The sequence below is a fragment of the Poeciliopsis prolifica genome, unplaced genomic scaffold (genome assembly GCF_027474105.1).
Source record: "Poeciliopsis prolifica strain line A6 unplaced genomic scaffold, Auburn_PproV2 SCAFFOLD005, whole genome shotgun sequence".
In the NCBI taxonomy this organism is placed as follows: Eukaryota; Metazoa; Chordata; class Actinopteri; order Cyprinodontiformes; family Poeciliidae; genus Poeciliopsis; species Poeciliopsis prolifica.
Window position 1 is genome coordinate 18,350,948 of NW_026562380.1, and position 14,333 is coordinate 18,365,280.

Sequence of the window (14,333 nt, forward strand, 5' to 3'; positions counted from 1 at the left end):
ACGTACGAGTAGAGTAGGGGGAAGAGAGCTACCGCTAACATTTATATAGCCCTCTTAGGGACTTGACTGACTGAAACTTCATCCTGTTGTCCAGGTGCAGCCGCTTCAACTGATCACCACCGCGGTGGAGCCTGGGCGGCCCACGGTTAGAGCATGTTCATCATCTGAATGAGCAGAAGTGTTCTTAATAGGGGGGGGAAATAGAACAAAAAATTCAAACAACAAGTTAAGATTCTGGAAACACCTTTTTGTATAATCACGAGCGTCAGAGTAAGTGGGACTCGCTCCTTATTTCAGTAGCCTATTAGATTCGTGAGGTATTTGAAATCTATTTTTAAGCCTCTGACATTCTTGGAAGTGTTTCTAATGAGCTGTGTGATCTTATTTCTCTGGAAATCCCTTTGCCTTTCGTGGCTGGGGTCTTGTTTTTAAATATTATGAGTCATGTCTCTGACTATAGGTGAAGAGCAGAAAGCGGGCAGACCAGTAATCCAATGCTTCGCATTCCTGTTTAGCTTTTTTCTTCCTCATGACAAGACAGTAGTTGTTCCCACATTACTATCTCTGTTGATACCAACTCACTTGAACTTTAATGGGTTGGGTAATTGACCAAAAATTGGGTTGAGACTCAACCTAACATAAGGGTTATTATGCTACTGTTTCCTTATTTGGGTTAAAAAAAAAGGATTTATTTAGAATTTCAGCCTATAAAATAGGATTAAAAACTATCTGAATTTAAAGCTTTTTTTTTTTTACTTCTGTGTGATACATTTATAGAGCCAGCAGAATTCATTTACAAAAGTTACAAAACATAAAAACAATCCTTTTAAAAAAAAAAAAAAAAAAGTAGGCCTATATCATTAAATCACTTCAAGACATTATTTGGCTACAGCTCCAGAAGTATCTGTCGCTACACATTAAGAAAAGATTTGATGTAAAAAGTCTGGTAAAGGAGTATTTTTATCAACACTTTAGTGTTTTTGCCTGTCCGCCAGCATGAGGACAAACGGGGTCTATGCCACCAGGTTCGTCCAACTTCTTGTGTGCCACATTTCTTTTATTATATTCAACGCGAAGGGTTTTAAAGATTAAAAAGGACAAAAAGTAAACTGGATGTTTAAAATCGACGTGGAAAGATGTTTTCTTATTTACACCGGCAAACCCATACAATCACTTCAGCGAACGTCTCCGAACGAGCCAATGCAATCAGACACCAAAAGAAAAATCATTAAAAAAAAAAAATACACACACTGTGCTAAATTCAGAAACAGAGATTCCTTATTTGGGTTTGTTTTTCACTTTTGATACATTTAGAAATGTCCAGGTTCACAAAGTAAAGACAAAGACAATCTGGAGATCTGTGAAGACGAGTTGTATCTCAAAATATACTGTTAGGAAAATCCAGAAGTCAGCATTCGAGGAGCTAACCTTTGAACCTTTGGAAGTGTGGTTCCAGAAATCTGATCCAAAACAAACATGCGTATCAAGGAAGGCTCATCAGCTGATAAAAATGCATTTTGTGAGCAAAACGTTTTGTAGGTCTCAAAGCTAAGATTTGGGTTTAAAGCTATTACCAGTTCATGCGGGACATAAAATAATAAAAAATAACCGATTTAATTTATGTGCATGCCCGCTGTTTCACTTTTAGCTGAATCTGTGAAAAGATCAGTTATCTAAAGCATTGCTTAGACTCGGGTCGTCACAGGCCTTGGTAGCATAAAGCTGATTTCCCCCTGTGTTGTAAATCATCGACCTGCTTCTGGACCATGTTTCCAAAAATGTAAATGCAGAAGATTCATCCATATTTATTACAATTTAATCCATCCAGAACCTTTGCTTTTGTAGAAGAAAGACGATAATAAGATGTGGAGTATTTTGAGTCAATGCGCTGTACAGATATATTCTTGTGCGTGTTTTCCAGTGAGCGTCGTGGGACTTCAAAACAGCAGGAGGCCAGTCCGCCGGCCCTTTGTTGCTAATGACAGGGCAGAGACTTCAACGATCTGGTGGGTAGAATACCTCAAGCTTTTCATCTTTCTAACAAGATGCCTAACCAAACTCCACAAGCAGAAACAATGAGCACCCCCGCCTCCTTTGGTTCACGTTGAGTATCATTATAATGCACAAGCTCTCTCTTAATGGCTTTACTGGAAGTCCTCTTATCGCATTTTGGCCTTAAAGATAAGATTACTGTCTTAGTGAGGCTACTGTTTGGCAAAAAGTTCATCCAGGTGTTTCATGAAGAAGGAGAGGTGAAATACCTGTCACACACTCGGAGAGTGTTCCAAGGGAAATTGAAATTGTGAGTAAAATGCCACTTGGTCATGGCCCTGCAGTTTGAATATAAGTAAAAAAAGGAATAAAAAGAGTGACAGAAGTGGAAGAAGTACCAGGGTAAAAAAAAAAACAGTCAGATTACATGAAAAAACAAAATGAAGACATGAGAGAAGGTCAAAAGAAAAGAGTGAGGCATTAACAAGTTCACCATATGCAATTTGGATTCTCTTGGTTTTAGTTTCATGCATGTGATGCCCAAATGGAGTCACGAGAACGGAGAGGAGGATGCCTGTCCGGGTCGACGACTCCAAGTTGACCAAAGCCGCAGGTGTGAAGAGCCCCAAAGATGGCCAGAACTCAGGTGTCGGCTTCGTTTGTCCCAGACGGGGTGTCAGGTGGCCCTGGAGCCGTTGGTGTGTGCGATCGCTCAAGGGTGTCCTCAAAGCAAAAAGTGGAACTCAGAGAAGCTGCTGCCGCCTGGCTGCTCCTGTATTGGGTTCAGTCGTTCCATTCATTCCATTCTTGGGAGACCAAGGATGGATAAATTAAGTCACGAAACAGGAATGAAAACTTCCTGTTCAAACTCCACAAACTGAATGAGTTTGTGGAGTTGCAATGCTTGCAATGGATTTGTTTTTTTTTTTAGCATTTTTGGCTTATTTTTACTAGGTTTCGTGGCAGAATAATAATCCCTAGCCCTTAATAAAATCCAACTATTTGTGTTCTGAGCCTGCACTACGCTGCCAAGGGAGCGAAACAGGCTCTTTTCAGTGTAGAAATCTGTTTATAAATCACATTATGACTCGTTCTCCAACACCCACACAGTTTAACTACTTTTTGAGGGAGCATTTCTGAGTGTTTGGCTGACCACTAACCTGATGTGACAACCGAGGAAAGGGAGACAAGGCGCCCATGCCACTTATGTCATCACCATAGGCTGTGTGTGTTGAAAAATTAACATTGTCCATCATCAAGACAGTTTTCACCATTCCCATTGCGAATACTGGACGTTAAGATGCTCGTAGTGAGTATCCGATAGCAAACTGCCACGGCTGTCCTCTGGCACTTGCTTTCACAAAGGCAGGAACACACATTGCCACACGCCCACAGCTTCCAGTAACACATCGAACGAGAAAGAGGAAACCACGTTGGATGAGTTAGGGCAGCATGAAGGCAATTGTGCTGTAACTCTTTATTTCACTTCAACGGTCCAATGATCCCACCGCGCATGTTTTATCAGCAAACCAGACTTCACTTCAGTGCTGGTTTGAAACAACATGTTCCCGTCTGATTCATGCTCTTACAGTCACTCATAAGTTCAGGCCTCGCCGTTCTCGGGAACTGAGACAGGATGTCTTCTTCCTCTATCTTAAGAGACTGCGTTCATATCAATATGTTTGCTAATAGGATAATAAATCCATTAGTTCAAGGGAAAAGAGGCAGACACTGCTGTGGAAGAGCATAAAAAATTCAAAAGTAGGTTTTCTTGAGCTCATTAAGAGGGAAACAGATCAAGACAACCGAAGCCAGAAATCTACAGAGGACCTCACAGTTTGTGATTTCAGTTGCGAATTGTGCAAAAACCGTCCGTCCTTTATGTGTCGCTTTCAAGGAGCTTCTTGTTATCTTTTAGGAAGACATAATCAGTCAATCTTCAGACTTTTTGCTTTCTTAATATCTTTGCTTTTGTTCTGGGCAGATTTATTATTATTATTATTATTGTTATTTTCCCATTTTCAGAGAAATATCTTTGGGCTTAAAACCAATTCCTCCAGGAAACAAATGCTATTTTTTTTTGATGGGGCAGAGAAATTGGCCAAAATCAATGATAAGATGAATGTAGCGCAAGACGAGGGAAAAATCCTGGTAGAATACCAGAAGGAGAAAGTCTACAAAAGTTAAGTTTCACTTTCCATTAAGACAACAAACCATAGAGCCAGAGCAACAGAGCAACAGATATTCATGGGTTAGAATGGTTGTATCTTATCTCAGTAACCTATAGCTGCTTGTTGTTCAGTCTGCCTTTAGTCCATTAGTCTTGCTTTTGTGTGTGTGTGTGTGTTTACACCAGATAACCTCATGTTTTCAAGACAATATCATTGTGATGACATGCAACGACAACGTAAAATGTTAAATCTCACAGAAATTTTACATGTCTGTTTCCAAGCATGATGAGAGACACAACACACCTGCGGTTCTGTTTTAGAAAAGACTGAGCTCATTTCCTGACAATGACATGTAGCTGTTGAACGGTAAAACGGGGCTTTTTTATTCGTACTGTGGTTAGAAGAATCGCTGTGGTGAGAAAAAAGGCCAATAATAGTAAAAATAAATAAAAAAACAGATGTCCAGGGACATGTCCAGGGTGTACCCCAATACTCTTTCCTCACGGCCCAACATGGGCTTTAACTGCTTGACAGTGTTTCTTCTCCTCTCGCAGGTTTTCTCCTCACTTGCATATTTTTTTTTGGCCCTCGTCAGCCAAACTTCAGCCTGTCGGCAGCAGAGCTGTCGGTTACAAACCAAGAAGGTAGCTTTCTTTGCGATCTTTATCATTCTTGTTTTCATCACGCCTCCTCGTCTGCAGCCTTTTCAACTTAGGTTTGAGCCGAGCCTCTTTCACCGGCTCGGCTCAAACTTTGACCAGGGAAAAACACACTGCGCGAATGTTGTTTATCTTCATCGTCAACCTTGTGCAACAAGGCCCTTTTCAAATATGCTGCCACTTCCTTTATTTCGAAACCAATAAAAAATGTGTGTCACTTTCTCCAATTTGGTCTGGTTCGACTTAAAATAGGCTTTCATTATAAGAGTTTACAGCTAAATTTTACCAAGTGGTTTTGGTCCATTTTCTAGTGCAAATGTCTTGGCACACTTAAAATGAGACAAAACTAACTTACAAGACACCTTGAAGCAAGACATAAGCTTGTCTTAAATGAATAATTCTTCAATATTGATGAAAAAGTACTAGTTTTACTGGTAGATTATTTCAAGTGTAACATGGGGAAAATCTCTTGTTATAAGTAAATTATCTGCCAATGGAACTAGAACTGTTTTCAGTTCAAGAACAACAAGATAACAGAGAGCTAAACAGGAAAGAGTAGCTGCAATCTAATATGGTCAATAATTCCCACATCGGCGCTATATTTTACCCAATAAACAGGAATCAGCTTTTTGCGACTTTGACAGTCTCGAGTTTTACAAAGTGATGCCTCCTCCTGTTGATGGATCTGAACCTACACAATCTTAAAGAATCTGCTCCCCAATTTAAGCCATCCGAGCTGCAACGACTTGCAGACTCCAGCTGCAGGAGGTGCAACAGCAACCCCCCCCTGCTCTTCTAGACCATTAGAGTCAAACCCGCCCACCACAACCACAGCAATGGAGCGCACTTCCTGTCATTTTCATAGTAAATCTACAAGAAGAACGGATGAATGGAAGGAAAAAAAGAGATCTTTTTCCCCTTCGTGGTGTAACAATAACAGAACAGAAATGGCCTTTATTGTCCCAGAGTGGGGGAAATTCAAGGGTATAACTTGAGGTTCTCGGTTCTCACAAAGATTAAAAAGCATCGAAACTATTTGAAAACAATACAAAGCATAACTTACCGTACAGTAAGGACAGGATTATAATGTAAAACAGTGCAGTTATAGAAAATAGAATATGTGCAACAGAATGGGATAATGTTTTTTTTTAAAGGATGTGCAAAATGTGCTTGTGTATTTGTGTGCTAAAAGACAACAGGCTATTCACAATTCGTGAAAAATAAAAGCATCAGAGATGGGTACCGAGGTCACTCACAACACAAATCTGATTATTTCGCAAAGCCGGTCACTGAGGACACTGAGGTTGTCTCCTTTATGTTAAAAACTATGAAGAGGACGGAAACAGACTCCTGGTTTTTGGGAATTTTACCAAGTTTGATCATTTTTTTGCTGGTAGAAGTGGTCTGCGGTATATTTTCGCCAACTTTACACATCCACAGAGATAAACTGGAGCAGATGAGGAGCATCTGTGAGCAGCAAGTGGATGAAAAAAAAATAAAGATAAGAAAAGATCATTATTAGCTTTTTGGGTGTATCAGACAAAGTGAATTTCTTAGCTGAAAGGAAAATGACAACATATTTAGGCCGACATGTTCAGCTAATCCTGGACTCTTTAAGAGGCTGAATTCAAACGCATCCCATACGTTTCAGAATTTACGTGCCAAAAATGTGACCTCGGAGTCATTGACTTGTTTGTGCTCGACAGCAAATGCCTAAAAGTTTTTTTTTTTTTCAGTGTGTGAAAGTGAGTCAAAGTTTCGGGTTCATGGAAACGTTTTTTGCGAGACCTCTGCATGTGTTCAGATTTCTGGGCCCGCTGCCTACATTACTTTGCGCCATAGCTCTGCAGAAAAATAAAACCTGCATCTTAATCTGTACCTCCCAAAAGATAGAGTTTAAAATCCATCAAAGAACAAAAAAAAAAAAAAAAAGAAACAGCTTCTGCAGCTTGAGTTCCTGCAGATGTAAACGCCTGATGGTATGATTTGTTGGTGGTCTGTCCAGAGTTCCTCTTGTAGCAACAATAGCAGCTTTGTGGCTCTTTGCTCAGATCCTGGCAGCGATGTCCTTGGGTCCTGTGACTTTGGGTCCTGGCTCTCCCTCGTTTGTTCATTCCGCTCTCACAAGCCAGCATTTCTTTGGGACTGGTTTGTGCATACGCGTTTAAACGCGCTCATTCGCTTTTCTAAGATTGCCCAATTCTATCTCCAAATATTTCTGGAGCCATTTTGTGCTTCCGTCGGTTTCAAGGCTTTGTCCCTGAGACTTATGTGAGCTTTGAAGTATCAATGTTTGATGAAAAGAAGGATCAGTGATCTGTCCTTGTTTAATTCCCAACTAATCAAGCGGTGCAGAAAGAATGCGGCAGCATGTTGTGACAGCAATTCAACTCCCAACACTGCAGACCGTCTAAAGTCTCCTTGGGTTTCAGACAGTGACCAAAAAAATCTGCTTTAGCAGGATTTCTTTGGATGGGTTGGACAAAAAGATTGCACATCCATTGATGAAATCTCATAAGCAAACCTGATCGTCGATTAAGTATGTTTAAAACTTGGTTTATCCGGGATGATGGTTTTCTGAAACAACAAGCTCACTAAAAGCAGCTTTTATTGTTGGTTGGTGGTTAAAGAAGGAGAGGAAGCAAGGGAATAGACAGAAAAATTTATAAGTGCCTAAAAAAAAGTGATGTCATGACTCCAGATCCTCCAAAAGTGAACTAGAATTCAAAAAATTCTAGGTTTGAATAGACAGATTCACACTGAAAGAGGAAAATAAAATCTCAAAGATAGAGAGACACATTCGCTCCTGTGGATCCTGCTGCTGGGATTGGATCCACTTCTTCTACGTCTGTTTAATGGAGGTGGCAAACAACTTAATGGACTGGTAAAATGACCAGGATGTCGAAATACTCCCAACGCCCCAAAGCCCTTAGATCCTTTCAAAGAAATTACTCAGCCTTCAAAACAGAATACGACCCGCTCGCTTTTACTTATTGAGTCTTTCTGAAACAAACTGATAGGTCTAGTTTTGATGCTACACGAAACAAAATCAGACGCAAAGGAGCAAATATGCCTCCAGTAATCAGATGATAGCAATTTAACATACAATGAATCTAGACTGCGTTATGACAATAAAGGAACCGTGCACAGACGCAGGATAAACACATTCGATTGTGACTTATTGACATCGTCATCATCGTGATTTGTCACAGCTTTTCAACACGCCGCTCATTTTACTATGTCAGCCACCTCATATTAATTATTATCAGCATGGACACTCAACCGTCAGACAGTCTGCTTGTGTAGACCGAGATAAAACAGAGAAGTAAGAAGACGGAGCTTCTTACTGCAAAGGATTTTCCGTTGAGGTGAAGATGTGGAAAAAACTAAGTTCAAGAAATTCTAAGCGTTCTCCCTAAATGGCGCCAGTATGAGTCGACAAGGGGCAGGTGAAAACAATCGAGGCGGTTACAGAAGCAGAAGCAGTTATGTAGAACACCAAAGCAGGACAGGAACTATAAACTGGGTCACTGAAACGCAAGAAAAACCGGAAAACCAAGTCTGTGGGGTATTCAGTGATCTCCAGTATTTGAGAGCAGCAGCAAAAAGAAAATACCTTTTTTTAGTTGAGGTCCTTTTGCTTCATCTGCTTTCAGAACGACGACACAGAGCAACTTATAATTGCTCTATATATCTATATGTTTATATTCTCTTTATTATCTGAATCATAAATTGTGGCATCATTTAGAAATGTAGTACGGTGACAAAAATGACTGGCGTCCTTTCTTCATCTGTAGCGACGAGGTTTTCTTTGTGACTGCTATAAGGTCAAGATTAGAGCAATGTAAAAAAAATAAAAAAGCAATATTTGGATTACATCAGTTTGACTGTGATAAAGCAAGAAGACCGTTTTAGTTTCGGTCGGTGGACGTGATGTTTCCAGACCGAAACTGGACGCTCATGCCGGACTGTTTGTGCAGGTCTCAAGCCAAGGTCAACACAGGTGGCAGAAAACACGAGCTGCTTAAAACCGTTAATTATTAACTCTGAAAATAAAAAAAAAATTTAACAAAGAGTAGGCGATTACGACTCCGGGAGTCAGAACACTGTGATGCACTCTGCTGATGAGAAAACGGTTGCTTTTCAAAGAAAGACAGCTAAAACAAAGACGATGTTTCGGTTGTGAAAACAAAAACTAAGACGCTACTTCCACGGCCTGGTTTTTGCCCACTTGTTTGTTAATCATCATTTCCTGATTCTATGCAAATCAGGATCAAAAGTAAACTGTCTTGTAACGGTTCCCTCTGTTTCCCCCGAGCGACACAATCTGAACGTCAACAGCAGTAAAATGAAAGTTGTGGTTTTGATGCCTTTTGTTAAACTGCAGACAGTATTTTAGGTTTAGGATTAGATCCGCTACTCATCTTCTAATGTCTCCGTCATCCAGTTCTACTGCTGGACAATGACTCGATTTTATCCATTAATTTTTGGTGTTGAGGGTTTTTTTTATTTTTTTTTATTTTTTTTTGATGATTTTATTTGTGTTGAATCTGTATTTTTCTCTCTGTGGGTTTCTGTAGTTCAGTCATCTTGTTAGACAAATGTGTTTCACAGCTTCTATTTAGTTTGGTCTTTGAAATCATGTCAACTCTATGAGGCTTGTGTCAAATTTTTTAAAATATTAATTATGAGTTTAAAGACGCAATATTGCCAGAGTAAAGTCCTAACTTCATGAGAACTGCAACACTCCAAAAGACCTCAAATGAGGAATATTAATAATTTTGTGAACTTGTACTTTGGTATAAGTTTTATAGAAACTATTGCATTAATTGATACTGTATTGAATTATTATCAGCAGCAGGACTTTTAATCTTGCTAACTAAAAGCCTTTTCTTGTTAAAATTACTTCATTCTGCTAATATTGTTATATTTTCTCCTATTTAAGCAAAAGCTCTCATAGTCCAGCCCCAATACTCAGTCATACAACTCACAAGAGGTATGGCTGAAACAAAAGCCCTGTAGGAATAAAAATGATATATACGTATGTAATTTGATTTTTAGAAAAGAAAGGAAACAAACAAATAATTCCAATCAAAGATTGGATGTGGTATGAAAAAGAAATTGACATTTTATGTGCATTACATGTAAACAAAACCCTTTCCAGTTCACAGTAAAATCACAGGATCACATTTCTCTAAAAATAGTCGACCCACACTCTGTTATCTATCGTCTTTCGTTAAGGTGGGCGCATTTCAGCGAAATGACGTCAGCACCTTCACAGCGGAAAAGCTAACAAACGTATGCAAACACGGCGGATCATTAGATCCACATTGATCAAGACTGCAGACATCTGCACAGCGCCGGCAGGTGAAGCGCATTTTAAGAAACCCTCGGTGCACAGGACACTTTCACTTCACTGCGTCTTCCACCAGGAACAATGAGGGTGAACGGGAGATGCACAAACGGGGATGGGAGCAGCAGCTTTCCTCGTGCTGTGGTCTGTCTGCTGAGACAGCCACTCTAAACGCGGCACCTGATTCAGATGACTGCAGCTCAGCAAAAACCTGTTGATCAGCCTCCGTCTGAAATCAGGTGTGTTGAAGCTGGGAAACGCCTAAAACATGCAGGGAGATGTGGCTTGAGCACCAGTTTGAACATGTTTGGAAACACTGTCCAAACTATATTTTCTGTCTTCCTATTGCAAATTATGACCCAATGGTGAAACAAATAAACCTAAGTAAAATGAAGCTCTCTTTTTCGTACCACAGAAATTTGCTGCTTCTTGCCAATAAAATACGTCGATCGAGATCTACCATTTACAAACAGAAACTTGTATCGAGAAAACCCAGCCGTCGTACAAATTGGTGTCCATTATCATGGACGGCGGACCAGCAGTGGTTGGCTCCTTGAATGGATTTATTGCCAAGTGTAGGCAGAACAATGCTTTTCTGGACTTCCTCAATCACTGCATAATTCATCAGCAACCGTTTTGCGCTAAAATGCTCAACATGAAAGAAATCATGGCTGTGGCAACCGTGATCGCCTGTTCTATTCACTTAATGCTTTCAAACAGAAGATGCAACATCTCTCCTCAGAGCTGCAGCACCATGATTTGGCAAACTTCCAGAACTTGACGTCAGAGCTGAAGATGTGTGACCCGACCGAGGGGCGGGGTTCCTTTTATTTATAGGACGCACCAGAACACTGATTAAAATATAATAGTTTATTAAACAATTTCTTTAAAACACTTCTCTTTTTTAAAAAACACATTTCAGGCGTACTACTTGGTCCCTGGAAGGGGAAGGGATTCTCTGAAAGACAAATTAAATCATTCCAAAAGGAATAAATGAAACAAAACATGCCATGCAAAAGAAGAAAACAAAAGAATAATAAATCCAATAACAAATAAGCACAGACTGCAAACAAACAAAACACTTCAAACAATGGAATAATTGCTGATGTCCGATTTCAGAAGCCGCTCACAACAGGACCGAAGGAGTCACGCCCACATATCCAAAATAGCAGCAGGTTCCGTTCTGAACTGCTCACGCCACACTGACAGGACACGACAGCAGAGCGTCCAAAGCGCTGCAATGCCCACAGCAATTGGTGCCTAAAACAGGAAATACATTACTGTGGATCTAGGAAAAGTAAGTAAAAATAAAATTGGCAGGTAGCTTAGCCAGGAGTAGAAGCACAGTTTCCCGGAGAGGAAGCGGACCAACAAGTGAGGACTAGATGGAAGCCACACGCCGCAACAATCTCCAGCTGCAATCGCCAATGCCACGGCAGCAAACAATGCTGCAGAAACGCATGGCAGGTATAGCACCAGAACCAAACCACAATCCCAGCCAGATGGTACAAATGGCACTTACGATTTCCAGTAAGCCGATCAAAACCACAGGCCACTCAGTCAGCCAGCATGTAGCAGAGGAGACAAAGACACACACACCTTGCAGCGGCCTGCCTAGCTATAAAGGCACCTACCCCGCCCACCAATCAATGGTGAACTTCTTGTTGCACCTGGTATGCAGAGTGAGGAGGGTGAAACACCATCCCACCACAGATGCAAAGGGAAGGCCTGCATGCAGCTTGACAGTGAAGGCTACACAGAGCAGGCTGATAATTGTCTGCCAGAGTTTGACAAACACTTTCAGGACTTTTTTTATTTTGTTTGAGCCAGTCGGTAGGTGCTATCCTTTTCGAGAAGATGCTGAGGTTGATTCACTCACGTCCAACGTCTCAACGCTGTTTCAACCGAACTCTTCTGGAGTGGAAGACGAAGTTTTGACACTACAAGCCCACATGAAGCACATGGACAGTTCTGGAACATGAGGACATGTACTTCCTCCTTGACTGGATGTTTCGGCTCCACTTATTTGCATGAGTCAGCCTTTTTCTACGTGAAGCTCATTGAGTCAAAGTACCATGGCTGCTGATGAGGCTGCAGCAAGTCATCAAAGTAAACTCAGGTAATGACAAAAAAACTGGACATTGTTGCGTTGTGTTGTGTTGTGTACAACTCATACAAGGCATGAGTTGTACCTTGCATAACTCATGCTGTTATACAAGGTAGATAAACATACATCAATATATTAGTAGATACATTTATATTTTTACATTTTCGTAGCAGGTGGATCATTTTGACTTTGTCATTTTATAATGATGTGAGAAACCCCTGATCTACAGGGCGGAAACAGCAACTCAGCCAAATCAAAACCAGATCTGACCATCTACCATATATGAAATCGTGTGTTCAGAGCGTCACCAATCAAAATCCAATCAGCAAAGAACACCAAACACGCACCATGTCTAGAGACATAAAACTGTATGAAAGTTACATAAAGTTCAGAGAAATTAGTTCAACACTAATTCCTCTTTCAAAGCCCTGAAGGTTTCTCAGAGAGACCCCCAACACGTATTTCTCTTGGCTGCAAAACCTCTCTCAAATAAAAGTTCCTATATGATCTTACTTCTTACTGCTTACAGTTGAAACCAGATGTTCACACGCACACACTCAGAAACCGTAAAACATGACACTGTTTGTGTTTTTTTATCTCAGCGTCTGATATTAAATCAGAATAAGCTTACTTAAAGATTGCATATGATGAAGAAAAATAAACTGGTGTTTAAAGATTTTGAATTAAAACAATAATTAAAAAAATCAGATGTGGAAAAAGTCCCCCTCTCCCTACTAGTATCGTGTCATTAAATATTTTTTTTAAATACATGTGGCCGCCCAAACAGACCCACATCAGCAGAAGCACGGCCTGATTCGACTTCAAGTGAGATGGAATAAAATAATATCAAGATTTTTGTAAAAGTCTCGTTTCTGCTCTGTCTGACTTCCTCCCTCTCATGTCCTGTCCTTCAACTTAAGGTCTTCCTATGCGGGGCTGCTCTGCATTCTTCCCATCAAACCCAAAAACTTCCTGTGACGAAGCTTCCAGCGTCGGCCGTGACCCTGTGGAACGCTCTCCATCTGAAATGCCTCATCCCTGGGGAGTTGGGAAAAGAAAACGGCTGCATTACTCCGACGTCAGCGGTCAGAAACATTTATCCTGACATGGCTTTTCCTCCCAGTTGAGACTTTTATTTTGAGTCACTTATCTGCTTTTATTCCGCCTTTTCTGAAATTCAAGGTATATCAACGTCTTTCAGACATTTATTTTCTTGATTCTGTTTCTCGCATTCAATCCTCGAAAAGTTATTTACCTGGAACCTTTTACATGTTTTTCTCCTTACAGTCTCAAACCTGTGAATTCTTCGCACGACTGAGAAGTAAAGGCAAAAGTATGTGTTTCCCAAATGTCTTTGTCAGGAAGGTGAAAAGTTCCTGTTGAAAACAAATTGGAACTCAGTCAACAGAAAGGGAGGAAAATGTAAAATAATGTAATTTAATTTCCAATTTTAGTTGCTTTAGCTGAAAAGCCTTTCATTTTCTGCACTTGAGAAATGCACAAATCTGTTTAATGGTAGATTTGAAACTCAACTGTATGTGCAACTTTGTGTCGTTGTCAGAAGGTGTGAATCCTTTGGTGCGCAAGTAATTGTAAATATTTTTCATGTTACTGAAGATGTTTCTCATATTCACACCTACATTTATGTGGAATTAGTTATTTACAACAATGTTCAATAAATTTGAATCTGAATTAAGTAAATGAGGCTTTTTCATCTGATTAAAAGTATGTTTTGAAAATAACAACCATGTGGATTTTCAACGTAGTTTTCATTAAGCCTTCATTTCTGAATTAAAAATATACATCTTTTAAATGAAAAATAATCATAGTTGACAGAAAAAGACGCTTGAAAACATCAGTTTGTGTGTGAGTGGAGTTACTGAATTAATTAGCATTTTTTTTTAAAATATCACTGCATGTCTGCAAATTAAGTACTATGCTTTTGCAAATCATGGGTTTCACCTGCAAACTAATAAAAGGAACTGCGTTGTTCTGGTTTTGGCATTTCAGTTCATGTGAGCATAAAATGAAAAGGATAAAAATAAATGCAG

General features: G+C 40.0%; 1 long non-coding RNA gene across 2 annotated transcripts; it reads left to right on the forward strand.

Annotated features, from left to right (window-relative positions):
• Window positions 1-56: 56 nt before the first annotated feature.
• LOC129359813 (uncharacterized) lies at window positions 57-14,189 on the forward strand. 2 transcript variants are annotated; one of them, XR_008605948.1, is made up of 4 exons: window positions 57-270; window positions 1,922-2,006; window positions 13,203-13,464; window positions 13,570-14,189. It is a non-coding gene; the product is annotated as an uncharacterized LOC129359813 (long non-coding RNA). The 2 variants fall into 2 exon arrangements; XR_008605949.1 differs by having other exon boundaries at window positions 57-145.
• Window positions 14,190-14,333: the final 144 nt, after the last annotated feature.